Source organism: Canis lupus, chromosome 1 (genome assembly GCF_048164855.1).
Source record: "Canis lupus baileyi chromosome 1, mCanLup2.hap1, whole genome shotgun sequence".
NCBI lineage: Eukaryota > Metazoa > Chordata > Mammalia > Carnivora > Canidae > Canis > Canis lupus.
In genome coordinates, this window is record NC_132838.1 from 32454702 (window position 1) to 32471966 (window position 17265).

At 39.8% G+C, this 17265-nt stretch overlaps 1 long non-coding RNA gene across 1 annotated transcript in view; it reads right to left on the minus strand.

Annotated features, from left to right (window-relative positions):
- The window catches only part of LOC140633342 (uncharacterized), a 34682-nt gene extending 17798 nt beyond the window's left edge, over positions 1–16884 (minus strand). The window contains exon 1 of the long non-coding RNA XR_012030960.1: positions 16525–16884. This is a non-coding gene — a long non-coding RNA (uncharacterized lncRNA). The remainder of the gene's footprint in view (positions 1–16524) is intronic.
- Between the last annotated feature and the right edge of the window lie 381 nt (positions 16885–17265).

Sequence of the window (17265 nt, forward strand, 5' to 3'; positions counted from 1 at the left end):
AAGAATGTTTTATTCAGTAATCTTTATAGCTTTTCTTAACTGGAATAACTTCGGTTGTCTTATAAATCTTTACTTTGCAAAACTCTATTTTTATTGAAAGCAAAAATTATTTTATCCCTTTTGGCAGAAGAAATATTCACCATTAGTAAAGTTACAGTAATGATGCACGTGTACTTTGAGTAGTCCAATGCTCAGATAGCTTTCCCAGGGTTTGCTGGCTTACTGGTTAAACTGTCTGTACTCTTTTGTGCACAGGGTGGTGGACCCGCAGGGGGCTGGATGGGGAGTAGAGAGATGGGGCTGTGGTCTAGCTTGTTACCAGTCATGTATGAGGCCACTAGAAAACCAGAGAAGTGTTCTTATCTATAGAAAGCATATGCAAAACTAGTAAAATATGATTAAGTTTTCTCCTAGGGCTAGAAATTTATTATCTATATGGTTGTGACATTAACATAATTCAGAAATTGCAAAAATATGTTTTTGATAAACACCAAAACATCAAGATTATTAAACATTTTTGCCATTTGAAAACTCTTGACATCTTATTTAATCAACTTAAAGTATACTATTTGAAAAATCTTAAAAATTACCAATTCAATATATAACTTGAACATCTTCAATTTTGAGTGACAGAATTATCATTTTTATGTTCCTTTAGAAAATACATGTAATTAACTCCTCTAGAATACTTTAACTGTAGTTATTTATGTTCCCTATTATTAGCTCATATGTCCACAAATAATTAAAATGATCACAAAACAATAGCTGCCTCTTAATTCCAGTGTAAAAAGAGTATTTAAGAAAGATCACTATTTCAGGTTTTCAAACACTCATTGCCACAGTTTCACATCCACCAACAAAAAGTGATCTTTCTATAATTTTAATTTCTACTTGTTTAGATTACAAATAGTTCTTAGAATTGATATTTTTCAAAATCATCATGCTTCATTGAAAAATAACTTTTTCCCACATTCATTTTGTAACTCTCAGTTGTGTCTACCTTTAGTGTTTTCATTATGGGTTATTTTGGTCTATCTGCATAAAGATGAATTAGATTGGAAGCCAAATTTCATTACTCCTACTACAAAGATAGGTCCAATAACAGATGCAACAGAATTTAACTATCATTTCCGTTGGGATCACAGATGGTATTAATGTGGAAGACATCTGTGGCACAGGCCAGAGGAGAGATGGTTGGCTTCCTTTTAGAGTCAGGGCAAAGGATGTGGCAAAAAAGATCTAAGGATGCCATAAGGAATTCCAGCACTACCCTTGTGCACACGCAGGTCGTGGTGAATCAATTATAACCGATTCCGAGGCCATCTATGGGGGACCCAGGGACAGACTGGCTACTGGGCAATCCAGAGTTTTTGTACTTGGTTTCTGGTGGAATCTAGAATGAAGAAGAGATGTGATAAATTGTTTGTACTTGGAAAATAGAAGAGACTTGTATGTGGGAGAAGTGCTGAGTCAAGCAGGAATCTATATAGCCGCAGTAAGTTTGAGTCCTTTGCACTATTGCTGAGGAGACTTATATGTCAAGAAATAAATGAAACAGCAAGGTAAATAAATAAAACTTATTGGACAGGTGGAAAGGAAAAACATGGGATAGCACTGGACTACTGATTGAGTGTATTGACCATAGGATCTAGACATGGCTTACACTGTCCATTTACTAATTTAGCAGATATTGTTGAGCACCTTTTATGTGCCAGAAACTGTGATAGTTTCCAGGAGACAATGACATGCAAATTAAACATGGTCCCTGACTTCCTAGAATTTACAGTCTTGTCAGGGAACATTGATGCATGTTAAAATACTAGCACAAATGTAAAACATGAATATATAATTGAAACTTTTTTGTTTTGATCATTCTTGATATTTGCATTTGTACAGTCCATCCTTTCCACTATTTTAAGCTATAAATATCAGTGTGACGATAAGCATTTTACATATATTAACTCATTTAATCCTTACACCACTCTGTGGCAGGTGAACTAGTAATAGTGCCTTTTTACAAGTGAAAAAGTGAAGGCATAGAAAGGTGAAAGTGATTTCCCCAGGGTTGAACAGCTTCTCAGCTGGGAGCTGGGAACTGAATTCTGGTATCGTAGGTCCAGAGTTTGTGGTGTTCCTTGTGACTATGTTGCAATGATGCAATTTTTTGTGTGTTAAATATCCAGGGCATTATTATTTATACATTTCCCTTTCATTGGGTCATAATGTCCCTGTGGGCTATGTCACTGATGTTTTCCAAATTACTCTGCATACAGTGGACCTTTGGAATGTGTTAGTGTTGATGACCTCACTGGGCAGACAGTGAGGGTTATCATATTGCATAAATGGTGTTGGCAAACTTCCTTAAATGCAATTTTAATCCTGCTGTATAGCTATCAGATGACTTCAGTTAACAGAGGTTTAAGGAAAGGTAAACCCTGGAGAAGTAAGGGAGACCAAGATTATCTTAACTCACACATAGACCAGAAAGTTCCTGGCGTTTGGGATATAGCAATACTCCAAGGAGGCTTTCAGGATACCTGGTGATCCAAAAGCATCATCGTAGGAGGCTGCCTGCCTTTTGTCCATAGTTCGGCTCTCTCTTCCCACCCATTTGTTTTTGATAGCACATACCTTCTTACATGCTGCTTCCGTTGCTTCATGACATCTACTGCACGTTCATTTCTACAGTGCTCTATGTTTGCTGACAGAGCTGCAAGCCTCGGATTTACATTCCCTGTGAAATAGTTTGTAGTGGGACCTGGTTTTAAGGCACCTAGTTTAGGACAGAGGCTTGATGTTGGTCCTGCATGACCTGATGGCTGGTCTGGAGACAGTTGCCCTTGCTAGACTCAGGAGCTGACCACTGTCCATAATTTATGGCCAGGTTGTATTAATGCTTAGCATTTGATGAATCGGGGAGCTTTCTACAAAAAGTTCTGGGTGTGTCAGGCACTCTGAGATCCTGAGAAGGGTGTAGTGAAGCTGTCAGACAAGTTGCATTGCTTTTCCAGTACACACATATTATTGATTTATTTCTACCTTGAATACCTGTGTGACCCAAGTCGGTAATTTGTGTGGCTGGCGGGCCAGGCAAAAGAGAAAGAATTTGTTTGTTAGAATAGAAAGAGAATGAGGGGAGGACCATGAAACTGTTAGGATTTCATAAATATTAAATTTTGAAGAGATTTCTAAAAATAGAATGAATTATGTGGTTAATTGTGAAGTTGTTGATAACAAAGTGATAGGGCAGAAAGGAACCTCAAGAGATTATCTACATCATTTTCCTCCACCAAGAAACTAGAAGAGGTGGTTACCAGCCATTTAAATATTTGTATCCAAGGGAAACCCCCTAAAATTTGCTGGGCGACATACTCTCCAGAAGGCATTAAAATAGAAAGCCTGTATATTCCCTTTTCCTATTTTCTCTGCCCATTACTGTGCTTTATTTTCCTTTATTTTATTAGCTTCTGTTACTACTTGTCTATTATGTATTCATGTGTTTGTTTGACTGTCATTGCTTCGCCTGCCAGGATATAAACCTTCTGTGCAGCTTGGTCCACCTCTGTATCTTCTGGAACTAGAAAGTTCCTGGCCTATGGTAGATGCTTATAAATATTTGTTGAATAAATAAATTAATTAATATATGTATTGAAAAATTTCTGGAAGAATACACACCAAATTGTTAATGATATCCACCTCTGAGGACTACAGTTGCAAAGCTGAGAGCAAATTGAAGGGGGAAGGAGGTGGAAGGGTGAAGTTTTATTTTATAAACATCTATATTTTGCATTACATAACAAAATGATATTTTGACTTGATGTGTATTTTAACTTTTTAGGAATGCAGTCATTGCACAAGCAAGTAAAGGTGTAGATAGATGTTATGTTGTAACGCAAACATGTTTACTAATGTCCCGTAGTCCTTTTCAATGAATGTGTCTAGTGTTCTATAGCAAGTCCGTAAGTTCTTTTTCAGGAAGGGCTCATAGTTTAAAAATCTATTTTTAGTATTCCATATGTGGTAAGAAATTAATAAGTAATTATTGACTAACACGTGAGGTGAAAGAGAACAACACCAATTTTTATAATAAAAATCTTTTCCAAATGTCTGGAAATAGTCTTTCATCAGTACTCAGCAATACAATAAACTTGCTGGTAAGAATACTTGCAACTATTTAAGAAGCAGTTGAAAAAAAAAAATAAGAAGCAGTTGATCATAAACAATAAATAGAATCACTTTCTAAGGTGAAAATGATGCCAACACACATATTGTGTTTTTTTTAAAGAAGGCTCTAGATTTGTGGGGCATCTGGGTGGCTCAGTCAGTTAAGCATCTGCCTTTGGCTCAGGTCATGATCCTAGGGTCCTGGGATTGAGTCCCGCATTGGGCTCCCTGCTCAGGGGGAGCTTGCTTCTCCCTCTGCTGCTGATCCCCCGGAATTGCTCACTCTCACCCTGCAATAAATAAATAAAATCTTTAAAAAGACTATAAAATTGCAGAATTAAAGATGAAGAGTGTTATCAGTCAGGGGCCAGTCAGGAAAATAGAGCCTGTACCAGATGTATTTCAGTAAACATATTTATTATAGGAAAATAATTTCAAAAGTGTTGGGAAAGCTTTAAAGTCAGACAGGGGAAGAAAGACAACCTAGAGATTAGGAATAGCAAGAACCTTCTATCCCTTTACAGCTGGAGAAATCAAGGCATGAGTAGTGTTACCTGGGTACCACTGGGTAGGACCTGGCACTGCCTAGAGACACAAAGGAAGGGGCTAACTAGTAGGGGCTGAACCACAGAGGGAGAGGCTCTGATGGAAACTGGTCTTGACAGAAGATATAGTCACTATTCAGAATGGGAAGCGGGGGGTGGGGAATACTCTGGCTTCTCTCTATTGCCTTCCTCACATCTCCCACTAGTGCCTCCCATTAGCAAAACCTAACAAGAAGTCCCTTTGAAAGGGATCCCGGGAACTGTAGTTTACAGAGTTTACCCCATGACTTACAGTGCAGATTGAAGAACAATCAGTAATAATTCTGAGAGTAAACAGGCAAATGACCCAAACAAATGGTATGATAAAGAGAAAAATCTATTCTATTCATGCAGTAGTCCAGTTTTGTATAAAATATTTTTAGACTATATTTAGTCATGTTAATTATTTCATTACAGATCTTATGTTAGGGAGAGAGAGTGTGTGAGCAGGGGGAAAGTTAGAGCAGGAGGGAGAGGGAGAGAGAGAGAGAACCTCGGGCAGAGTCCCCATGAGTGAGGAGCCCAACACAGCTCAATCTCATGACCCTGAGACCATGATCTGATTCGAAATCAAGAGTTGGATGCTCAATTGACTGGGTCACTCAGGCATCCCCATATTAATTATTTTATATAACATTGATTCAGGTATGTCTGGGTGAGAATATCAGTGTGGATTGAAGAACAGCATTAATTAGTTCTCACCCTTTTAGATTCAGGAATCCTTTCCACAGCAATAGATGGCTAATCACCTATTGATTCTTTATTCCTATATTATTTTTAATGGTATGCTATGGTATCAAAAATAAATACTTTTTTTTTTTTGCTTACTCAATGTTAGGAATTCTTGTGACAAAGAATTCAATATTTAAAAAATATTTTTTTTCTGATTTGTTTCTAAATGGCAAACTAAGAGAGACTTCGAGACTATATTTATAAGCATTTCTCATGAAGAATCTTTCCTCTCCAATAAATTAGAAGCCAAATTAGACATAACTGCCATTATATTTTCTCTTTTTAACTTTGGCTTTTGAAATATTGGAGACATTTCAATGTGCTATGTAGGAATTTAAATTAAATGAAAGCACCTTATGGATCTTTTGAGGATCATCTTGAGGTGAATTTGCAGAATTATTATCATTTATTGCTTTTCATCAACTATATAATTGAGAAGATTTTCCTCATGATTTATACCACCATAAAATACTTGGTCTTATTTCTATTAATTATGATTTGGAAGATGTAGTAAGTATAATGTTAATGAATGTGTTGAATGATGTTGGATTAATTGGAATGACAAAAATGCCTTAAGCAAAGAGTAATAGTTTGAGACTGTTGGCCAATTCAAAGATAAAACTGTTATTTACTTTGTGTCCTTAGAAATCTGACTGGTCCAAAGCAAGAAGTTAGGTCAAATCCGACTGGTTCAGAGCAGGAAGTTAAGTATAATCTTGTCAACATTCCTGGTATTTTTTGGAAAACCTTTTATTATGGAAATTTCAAACATATACAAAAGTAACTAAGAGTACTGTTCACCCAGCTTTGACAATTATCAACTCATGACCAGTCTTGTTTGCATATGTATATATATTTTTATCTCTCCTTGAGCTCCACTGGATTTTTTTTTTAAAGGCAATCTCACACATCACTGATAGTGATATTCATCCCTGGTTTTAAGTAGCCTTTTGTTGGGGGAAGGGAGCACTAGTAGCTTCCCATTTAGTGGTGTAGAAAAAGGATCAACACAAAAATGTATCTGTTTCCCAAGAATGCCTTTTTTTTTAGTAGGCCATGGTGGTGGAAATTACCATAGAATTACATATCCTTTGGTGTATTGTCCTAGATTTAGGCGCTAGGTAAACAATCTTGTAAAATGCACAAACACCTCTTAGAAGGGAAATATATTAATTTCCAGAACTCATTAGTATGCATTTTAAAATCAGATTCATATACAATCATCTGATCCAAGGTAGAAACATAATGAAATGGGATTTTGGACAGAAATATTTTAGAGATAATTAGGAATGTTACAAAACATTCCAGAACTTAGAACTTGCTCTTTTCACCAGTAATAGCAACATTACCCTGGGAACTTTCATGATAGGATAGTGAGGGCAAGAGAAGACTGTGGAGAAATAAGAGGAAGGATTCTCTTCTCATGTTATACAACCTCCTTGGAAAATGATATGTCTGTCAATGGCTTCAATTAGTCTCTGTGTTGATGACTTTTGGACCTGTGTTTCTGAATCTCTGCATAGCCCAGATTCAAATATACAACTCTGAGCAGATATTTCTACCTACCTGTGTACAAAGCTCCTCGTATTCAACATATCGGAAGAGATGGTTCTGACACCCCAAACCTACCTTACCTCTCATTTTCTTCATCTATATGGATGGTATCACCATATAGAAACTTGGGAGTCATGTTCCTCAGACTAATAAATCATCAGTTCTTGTCCTGTCTGTCTCTTAAAAGTCTCTCAAAGTCTCTCTTCCACAGTCCTTATCATAGTTTAGACTTTTTTAAAAAAGTAAGCTCTACACCCAACGTGGGGCTCAAACTCACAACTCCAAGATCAAGGGTTGCATGCTCCACTGACTGAGCCAGCCACCCCAGACTTTTTTTGGGGGGAGGACAAGTACTTAGCTCTAAACCATTCTCCATTCTATTATTAGAGACACAGTGAATATGCAAATTTAGTATCTTTCTAGTTTCAAGTTCTTAAAGTTACCCTTTTGTGTGGCAAATATGACCCCTTGTGAGCACTACTCCATGAGCTCATTTCCTGCTATTCCTTAATGACTTCACCACCTAAGTGTATGGAGATACATCTAGTTCTCCCAACATGCCAAAATGCAGAGTCTGATTCAGAAGATCTGATTCAGATGCAGACTGAGAGTTTGTATTTCTAATGAGATCCCAGCTGATGCTGTTCATCTGCAGACCACACGTTAGTAGCAAGGCTACAGGATCTATTCTTACCCAATTCCTTAATTACCAACTGAGTCACAGCTATTCCTTCCCTTTGCCATTCATTCAGTGTTAATTGCCATTTTTATTCACATAACCAGTCAGATTCTCTCTCCAAATCACTGACTTGGCCAAATCCTTCTTACCCTTCAAGTCTCAGCTCAAATACAATTTTCATTTGGAAAACTGCCTTGACTCTCCCAGGAAGATTTGGACTCTTCTTGTCCTGTGTGCATTACTCTTATATTCTTCTATGATGGTCCTAACGCATAACACTGTGCGTTCTTGCTTGTCTATTTCCTGGTTCAGAGTGTTCCTGGCATCACTCACAGTGCCAGGCACATGGGAGAGACACAGAAAATATTTGTTGAGAAATAGATGGATGAACCCCCTCCCTTTAATGACTTTATGATTGTCTTTTGATATCCCCATGGCATTCCCAGCACTCTATGAGGAACAAATAATTCAAAGGAGTCCTGAAAGTTTCATGGATCACAGAACTTTAAGATGAATTATAATTCTCTGTTAATAATGATGTAGTCACTGGGAGCTAGGACTGTTTGTTGTCAAGCTTACTAAAGCAGCCACTGAGCCCTACGTTATGACGGTCTGTCTTTAGCCTCCAGGCTTATAGGCCAGGAAGATGATTTGTCAGCATCTTGGCTGAGTGTCTCTTTCTCATGAAGAGACTCACATTTAACTGGGCTTTAAGGCCAATATATATTTTATGTAGTTCATTCATTGTGAAAAGACAGGGCATTAAGAACCAGAAGAGTAGAATCCACATGATTAGCCCTTTCCTTGCTGGTACTAGATTTTAAGGAAAGTCAGATCTTAATCCAGTTATTTGTATGTTTGTTTGTTTGTTATTAATTAATTAATTAATTAATTTATTATAGGACAAAGCCCGAATAATAGGATTTAGATAAACTGGATGGGTACAGCATTGGGTTAAGTTACCTTAAAACATCCAAACCATAATAGGAAAGATCTTGTGAATGGAGGACCAGAGAGAGTCTGTGTATCCAGTTCCATTGTAAGGATGAATTCTCAGTAGGACTGGAAATGCTCAAACTCACAGTCTGATGAAGGAGAGATGGAGGGTGCCACTCCCAGTGTGCTTGGAGGGGCCCTGCCACTGTTTGTCTCTGGGACTCTTCCTTTCCCTGGCAATGAACCCCTTTTCAGATTGACTCATCTTCCATGGAACAGTTCTCCCCTTTTAAAGGTGATTTTGTGTAACTCTGCCCTGATCTCTTCACTTGGTGCTTTCCATCACTTCCAAATCCTGGAAGTCACTTTCCAATAAAACATCCAAGGGATGTAAAAACAAACAAACCAATAAACCACACTTCTTGCTGTAGTGAGGGCAGATTGGCTTTATGAAAAGAGTTGATTCCTTTAAGTTGTGATATAGGGTTTCCTGAACATCTTTCAGCCCAACTTCGTAGTATAAAAAGTTTTAAAAAATTGATCTCTTTTACATGCATTCAGTAATTTATTTTAAGTTGACTGGAAATGCCTCTGGGAGGGGATTCATGGATGGTGGTGGAGTGTGGAGCATGCTCCGTACTATTACATATCTTACTGGAGGGGGGTTTGGAGGGGTCAAGTTTCTGTTCCAAAGCCTACTTGTTAGACTGTACTTATATTGCCATGAAACTTCAGGGAGAAAAGGAACCTGCGTGTACAGCAAAGAAAGTCCTAGTAACTTCTGAGGAGAGTAGTAGGTGAGAGGGTGGGAATTGTAATCAGACCTTGATTGCTAAAGCTAATGGCTCTCGAAATCTGTTATCATAGCAAATTAAAATGTTCCTCTATTGGATATAAATGTTTACACCACTGACAACTTTCTTTCATTTCCTGGTGGTGGGAGACCGACACGGGGAAGTATTTCTCTATCCTTAGCGTGCATCTCAATTTATCTAGGTGTCTGGATAAACCGTGGATTTTGATTCAATAGGTCTGACTCAGAGTGGGCCTTGAGTTTCTGCATTCTTTTTCTTTTTAGAAGATTTTATTTTTAAGCTCGCCACCCAACATGGGGCTTGAGCTTACAACGTCGACTTTTTGAGTTTCTGTATTTCTGACGCAATTCCAGCTGATGCTGCTGGTCCAACACAACACACGGTGAAGAGCAAAGACTGCAGGATCCCTTGAGGCCATTCCCATCTCCTCCCTTAACGATCAGCTACATGTAAACTTTCCCTTTTTCTTGCCATTTGCTCTGTTTGACTCGCTCGCTGGCTGCAGCCATTTCATTTTGCAGAGTCCAACCACGTCATATGGTAGCAACCCCTTCTCTGTCCTGTGGGTTTGCATGGCCTTGGACGCAATGACGAGTAGGGAAGTGTTAAACAACAAGGAAGAATGAGTGGAGGGGAGGGTACTTGTGTGGGGGAGAAAAACTGGTGTGTGTGTGTGTGTGTGTGTGTGTGTGTGTGTGTGGCAGGGGTGGTTTAGGGAGGAAAGGATCTAATAGGTCTCATTGGAATGTGGAAATGTGTGTAAGTAAGAGACCTGTTAACTCATGTCTAAAATAGCATAACACCCCAGCATGGTTGGGCAAGTATGGTAGCAAAATGGAAAAAAAATCTGGGGAATGTTACAAAATATTTTGGGATAAAACAACATCCCACATTCGCAGCTTCTTTTCTATCTGCTGTTGCAGGTTGGATGCAATTCTCTGCTGTTCAACGTTGGTTCTGTTCCCTCTCCAGCCTTGCAGAGACGAGGTGGAACGCATTACAAAGGGAGACATTTCTACTGTTTGTGGCCAAACAGTATTTAGGATGTCATTATTCCAGTTTCACTTAAGTCTTCTTTCCAGAGTATTATTATGTAATTTCTCTGCTGAAATCCCACTTAACACCTGACCTTCCTGACTTTGCTCTTTCACTTTTTTTTTAAAACCTTGTCTTTGTACAAATTACACATCAACGGTGAATTAATTTTTTTCCCTTAAAAATAAAACTGCTCCAGATTTCAGTTGTTAACTTTTCATTTTAAGGACGTCCTCCCCACTTCAATTCTCTTCAGCCAGGAATTCCAAATGCATTTCACATTGTTATTTTGTTGATGTTCTCTTACTTATCAAAGTGAATCCCGCAGTTATACTTGCTACTATCAGGCTTTAGAAAATGAAGACATTTTAAAATAATGCAAATAGGGGCGCCTGGGTGGCTCAGTGGGTTGAGTGTCCGACTCTTGATTTCTGCTCAGGTCATGATCTTGCGGTAGTGGGATCGAGCCCTGAATTGGGCTCTACGCTCTGTGTAGAGTCTGCTTGGGATTCTCTCTCTCTTCTCTACCCCTCCCCCTACTCAGGCTCTAAATAAATAAATATCTTTAAAATAAAAATAAAATAAAATAAAATAAAGCAAATAATCAAAATCTCCAATGATTAAATGGCAGTGGAACAGTTTAAGGAGTTTTCTTTTGGAGAAGTTTTTTGAAAAACCTGATCTTTCACCAGCCAAAAGACTTTGGTAATCTATCTGTAAACTAGTTTTCTGTGATATATTTTTCTTTGTGATAGTAAGAAAAACAATATGTGGCAGCAGCAACAACAACAAAAAAGGAGAATGTAAGATGTATTATGATTGTGATAAAATTCCAATTTTCAAATTCAGACTTAGTTATGTTTCTCTTTCTTTCTGTCGGGTTACATTGCAGGTCTATTGGTGCAGGTTAGGCATCTCTGTGGGAAGTTGGTACTTATTCAGAAGAAAGTGGCTTTTGTGGAGATGTCACTGGGAAATGTTACTTTTTATTGCTTGGACTATTTAGGATTTTATATGTGTAAAGTGCTATAAAATCCCATCAGTGGTTATACCTATAAATAATTTCATGACTTGATTTATTATTGCTATATCCATTTTATAGATGGTAATGCAGAGGAATGGATTACAGGGGAGTTGAAATTAGAACCTACAATCACAAAAGGTTCTCAGCCTGTTAGTTTAGTTTAAACTGTTGACTGTGATTGTGTCTCTACCTGTCAAGTATCTGATTTAAAAAATGAAATATCTAGGGACTTAGCATCTCTGGGGCTGTGTCTGGGTTTGTAAAGGAAAAATAAAGAGATATGAATCAATGACATAATATTATACAGAAAAAAATCCCTGGTAGTAAGAAATGAGTTTTAACTCAGTGGTCTTCTCTAGCAGGATGAACTCTGTTGGATCATTGCTCAGCCTGTTTGTTTTCATAAATATCACTCGCTATCCTGTCTGTTAAGCTATCAGGAATGGCTGCCTTCCACATTCTTCTTGTAATTAGGATTCTAATCCTGAAAATATGTCCATCAGATTTTTAATGGTCATCTTAAGATCATACTGCTGTGGCCTCAGAGAACCAGCTTTGGAACAAGAGTCTATCAGCAGAAAACATCCAGTGAACAGAATGGAGGTATCTTGACAAACATGTTCCATTTGCCCAAGGCCATTTGCACTGGCTTTAGAAAATGTGATCAAAAGTGAATGCTCTGATGGGTGCACTGTCTTCATGTGCAGAAGGTGGGTGGGATTCCTCACACCCCTCCTCCAGCTGGTACAGTATCAGGGGTTGCCAATAAAAGCTGGCCTCTAACTTCAGTAGGGCTTGTGCCACGCCCTAACAGAATCCTGTAGATCCTCAGTTCTTCCTCTATGTGGGGAATAAGCAACCCTGGTGACACTTGATCCTAGCCTTGGGAGACTGTGTTGGACTTCTAACCACCAGAACTATAAGATAATGATGTCACTGAATTTGTCCTAGTTTGTTATGGCAGCAATAGGATACTAGTAGAGGCAGTTTTTACCCTCATTGGCTCTTTCTGCTATTAAAAAATATTAAAAATGACATTTTATGATTATGTTGGTACAACAATGTATTAATATCATATATGAAAACATTCTTTGACCTAAAGTTCCCTTTTCTTCTGATTATAAAAGAAATCAGAACGTTTTTGTGGGTACCTAAAAGTATCATGGGCCAAGTATGCCTGATGGATAAGTCGGCTCTGCCTACCGGCTCATCTATCTAATCTTTTCCATCATTCACCACATTGGAGTCAGCAAGCCAAGTGCAGGCCAACTGCGGGATTTCAGAGATCATGGCTACTTGTTTTTTGTTTTTTGTTTTTTTTTTGGTCTAACCTCTTGGGGTTTGAACTTCTATGTTTACATATTTTGAACAGAAAGAAATTATTCAAAGTGTCTCTCAAGTTACATGACTTCAGTACAGCACACTCCACCCCCAATGCATCCACAATAAACACACAATATATCTTCACTGAATGAAGACTCTTGTCACTTAGTCCTATTTCTTGAATTATTTTGCCCAATCCATACACTCTATCTATGTATGTTGCAAATGGAAGACAGAATGGATTGCAGTTAAAATTTGAAGACATGAAATAATATAAATATTCTTTATGTTTAAAGAGCATCTACAGTTTGTAAAATACATACAGGTACACCCATTACTTTTGATGACATATAAAATCATATATGATCTTAGGAGGAAAATATTATATAATATATAAAAATAGTAATAGTGAGTAGCTTTCATTTAAGATAAGTTATTTGTCATTTGTAATACTGAGTAGTTGTATCTGACTTCTGTCACTTTGGCCTATGGTCTCCTGTGGAGGCAAAAATGCAGAACATAATTTGTACTCTTCAGTCATATCTATTACTTTCCATGCTTGGCCTCTGTGAAAAATGATGTATTTCAAGCTTATGACCATAAGTGTTAATGCTGTGAGTTGGAAATCACAGCATACCTCATTAACTGTTTCCACCTCTCTGACAATCAGAAGCCAGAGAGGCATACTTTCTAGCTAAAAAAGCAAAGTTGGGTTGAGGGAAGTTCAGAGACACGATGAAGGAACCTATAGCTGCAGGGCCTTGCTGCTTATAGAGCTCACAGGGGTAAAATTAGCCAGGCTCCTGAATTCTGATCCTAATTCAGGATTTGCAGAGTCTGCTCTAATTTGGCACCATTCTGGAAAAGGCCACATCGAAAAGGATTTGTTTCTAGAGATTTTCAGGAAAGTAGCCAATTCAAACTGCTCAACTCTGTGAGATCATTCCTGGCTGGTAGCAAGTTCTTTCTGTCATCATGGAGCTTGCTTGAGAGCAAAGAATATTTTCATACCTACTGCTTCTGAATCATACATGTGCTGTCCACGTGTGCTTACATACATCTCCACCAGCACCCAGGTCTTTAGACCCGCCTGTCCTACCAACTGTGTGACCTCGCTCATTAGCCTGCAAAAGTCTCCCAGTTGGACCAGTTTAGTCCAGCTCTGAGAAAACAAGAGTAGGGAGATGAGATACACCAATACATTCCATCAGATTAATTCCTCATTTCACAACTGGAGTTTTGACAGGATGTCTGGCCTCCAATTGCAAGGTGAAGGTCTTGTTAGTCTGCTCAAGGGCTACTAAACGGGCTGCCGATTGGGTCATTAAGAGAAATTGAGTAGCTCTGCAGACCGTCTCTCTTCCATTGTTCTTCTATCTGGGCTTCTTCCCTGCCTGCCTCTGCTGAGGTGCCTTTGAAAAAGTCGCCCTCCTTCAAGCCACACCCTGCCACACCTCCAGGCCCCAGGATGCTTGCATCTGAGTTCCCAGCAGTTGGAAAGCCTGCCAACAGCAGAAAGAGGCATCCTGCTGAGCCCTGGGTGGAGAGAAAGCCCCGCCTTGCGCAATAGTGACCCACTTGGCACAGGGGGAGAGTCATCCTGATGGGCTCCAGAGACTCCTCCGCGAGTCCCCTGGGCCAGGCCCTTGCAGAACAATTGCAAACAGTCACCCTGCCACAGCGCGGGGTCATCCACAGACACCCAGGGAAACAGGGCCCTGTCCCATGGCATCCTGACTCACTCCTGTAGCGTGATTTAGCAGCTGTCTGAAAAAAGAAAATACTTTTAGGACCTGAGCTGGGACCACGAGGTGTAAAGATGTCAAGTTGAAAAAACAAGGGTGGGGGGCGCCTGGGGGGCGCAGGCCGCTAAGCCACGGACTCTTGGTTTGGCTCAGATCGTGATCCCCTTGGTCCCAACTTGAGATCAAGCCCTGAGTGGGGCTCATGGCTCAGCAGGGAGTCTCCTTGCAGGATTCTCTCTGCCCCTGTCCCCAGTCTTGTTCTCTCTCTCTCTCTCTCAAATAAGTAAATAAATCTTAAAAAAAAAAAAGAAAAAAAGAAAGAAAAGAAAAGAAAAAAAAAAAAAACAAGGGTAGGTCTAAATCTCCTACCCTCCTCTTCACCCCCCCTTCCTGCCCGGAGAAAATTATTCCAGCAAAAACTTTTCCTTTCAAAATTAGGGTATCTTTGTGCAAGAAAAACTACTTTATTACTCAACATTAATAACCCTCACTTTGAACCTTAATTCTGAAAACCACAGAATTTAAAAAATGCTGTAAATAGCTGACATGGGCGTTCTTCCCCTGCTTTCAAAGGAATTGTTTTTGTAATTAGGGTGCGGGGTGAAGTGGAATTGCTCCCCACCCCCAGCAGCCAGCAGGACAGTGTAATGGGAGATCTCAACTGAAAACATCCATCATATTCAGATTAATTAATAACGGAAAAGTTTCAGCGCATTCCTAATGCTTTTTTCCGATCTTCTATTTTTCAAGTTGTTGGGTCTCTATTCTAGTTTGGAGTACGAGGGTAAATGCCTGACACACGGTCTAAGCCAAATTCCAAAATGTAGCAAAAACAGTGCCTGCATATTTGGCAGGAATTTAAACCGGTTCAGGTCAGTGTCTGTTTCTGCCCCAAGAAGACGTTCTGCATTTACACTGGGCTGGGAAAATAAGACAGGAACACATGGGGAACAGCAAGTAACCGTGTCCGCCGCAGTGCCCGGGCTGGCCGACCGACGAGGACTGGGGCAAGTGGGGGACTCCCCGCCCGCGCTGCCCGGGGGTTTGCAGAACATTCTGGGGGGCGGGGGGCGCGGGCCGCCTGGGCCGGGGAAGCCGCCTGCTCCCTTCCGAGGCTCTCACCTTGCAAATCACCCTCTCGTAGCAAGAGCACATCTTACTTGTTAACTCCTCCCCTGCTCGCTAACCTTTTCAATCATCCCCCTTCTTCATTTCAGAATGGCCTTCGGAACAAAGCCGCGTTTTAAAGCCTTTGCCACTAAAAGTTCGCCCCTCCCCCCGCTGGAAAGCGGCAGCGTGGGGCTAATTTTCTCTTTTTTTTTTTTGTAAATTTGTTTTTCTGCAATCGACTCTTCTGAAGCTGTCATTGTTTGGGGCTTGATGGATATTCCTTCCGAGATACCATCATATCGCTTGTTATTGTAACACTTATTGGTGATAAAGTTCAGACTAAAAATTAAGCAGCTGCAATGTAGCAGCACAAATTAGTTTAATGTAAGCAGTCAGGAGCAGCTGGCTGGCTCAGGACTCGAATTTAGCTGTGGGGGGAAGGGTTCTGTGACGCTGACGGTGTTTTTTTCCTCTACATAAACATTTTTGGCTGTTGCAGCTTTTGTGCTGATCATGTGACAGTGTCCCTAGGCAGATAATTTATTTCTGTGGCTTTCATGAGCAATCATTAACCTTCAGACACCGAGTTTGCTTTTTGCTTTGTGGCATTTGTTATTATTATTATTATTTTTTTGTATACTAACTAGTTTAATTCAGAAAGTGTCAGGAGAAAATTGCAACCAATTTATAATAGACTGCAATGCATAATACTTATGTTTCTATTAAAGCAGACCTCGCTTACAAGAGCATTCTCACAGCTTAGCCCGCGTGTGTGGATCAGAATAATTATTTTCAGCATGTTTGTCCTGGGGATGGTACCTACCTCAGTGTCCCCTTCTGGTTGTCAGGCTGCAAACTGGCCTTGTACAGACTCCCTTCCGAGGTGGACCTTTGGCTGTCTCCGTGTGCTCCGAGGAGGCTGGAGCCCCCAAGAGCCGTCCACGTCCACGGGGCTGGGAGCTGGGCTTTGGGGGTGGGCCCTGCTCCCTCTCTTCTTCCCTCAACAACTGACACACCAGCCTTCAGTAAACAGTCTGGCCGTTTGTATTGAATAACGAGCTGGAATATATGGGGATTGCAAAACAAAGGAAATCAGAAACTGTGTCCTGCATAAATCAGAAGGGGGCGGGGGAACAGAAAAGTATCATTTCTGACATCAACTAATCGTGCTGACCCTGTTTTCTGAATTTATCTGTTGTGTCCTCCTCAGATCTGTTTGTATTGCTCAGCCATTGCTGCCAACCAGTAATTCGGGAGTAAAATGCACAGGGTCACTCTTTGGTGTCTATCATACATGATATCTTCAGACACTTTCAGAATGCCGATTATCTCGTGGGTATTGTGTGGGCCCTGTTAGATATTCATTTATTCATTCTCTCATGGTGCAGGGTTGGTGGGGGAACACTCAGGACTACTTGCACAGAGGGATTTGATAAAGTGTATTTATAAACCTCAATGGACTGTTCAGTGCAAAAGAAGAGGAAGAAAGGTCCCCTTTTCTTTCTTACTCATTTAAAATGTTTCAGTGAGGAGAGCTGTTTTTAACTGATCCTAATATTTTGTA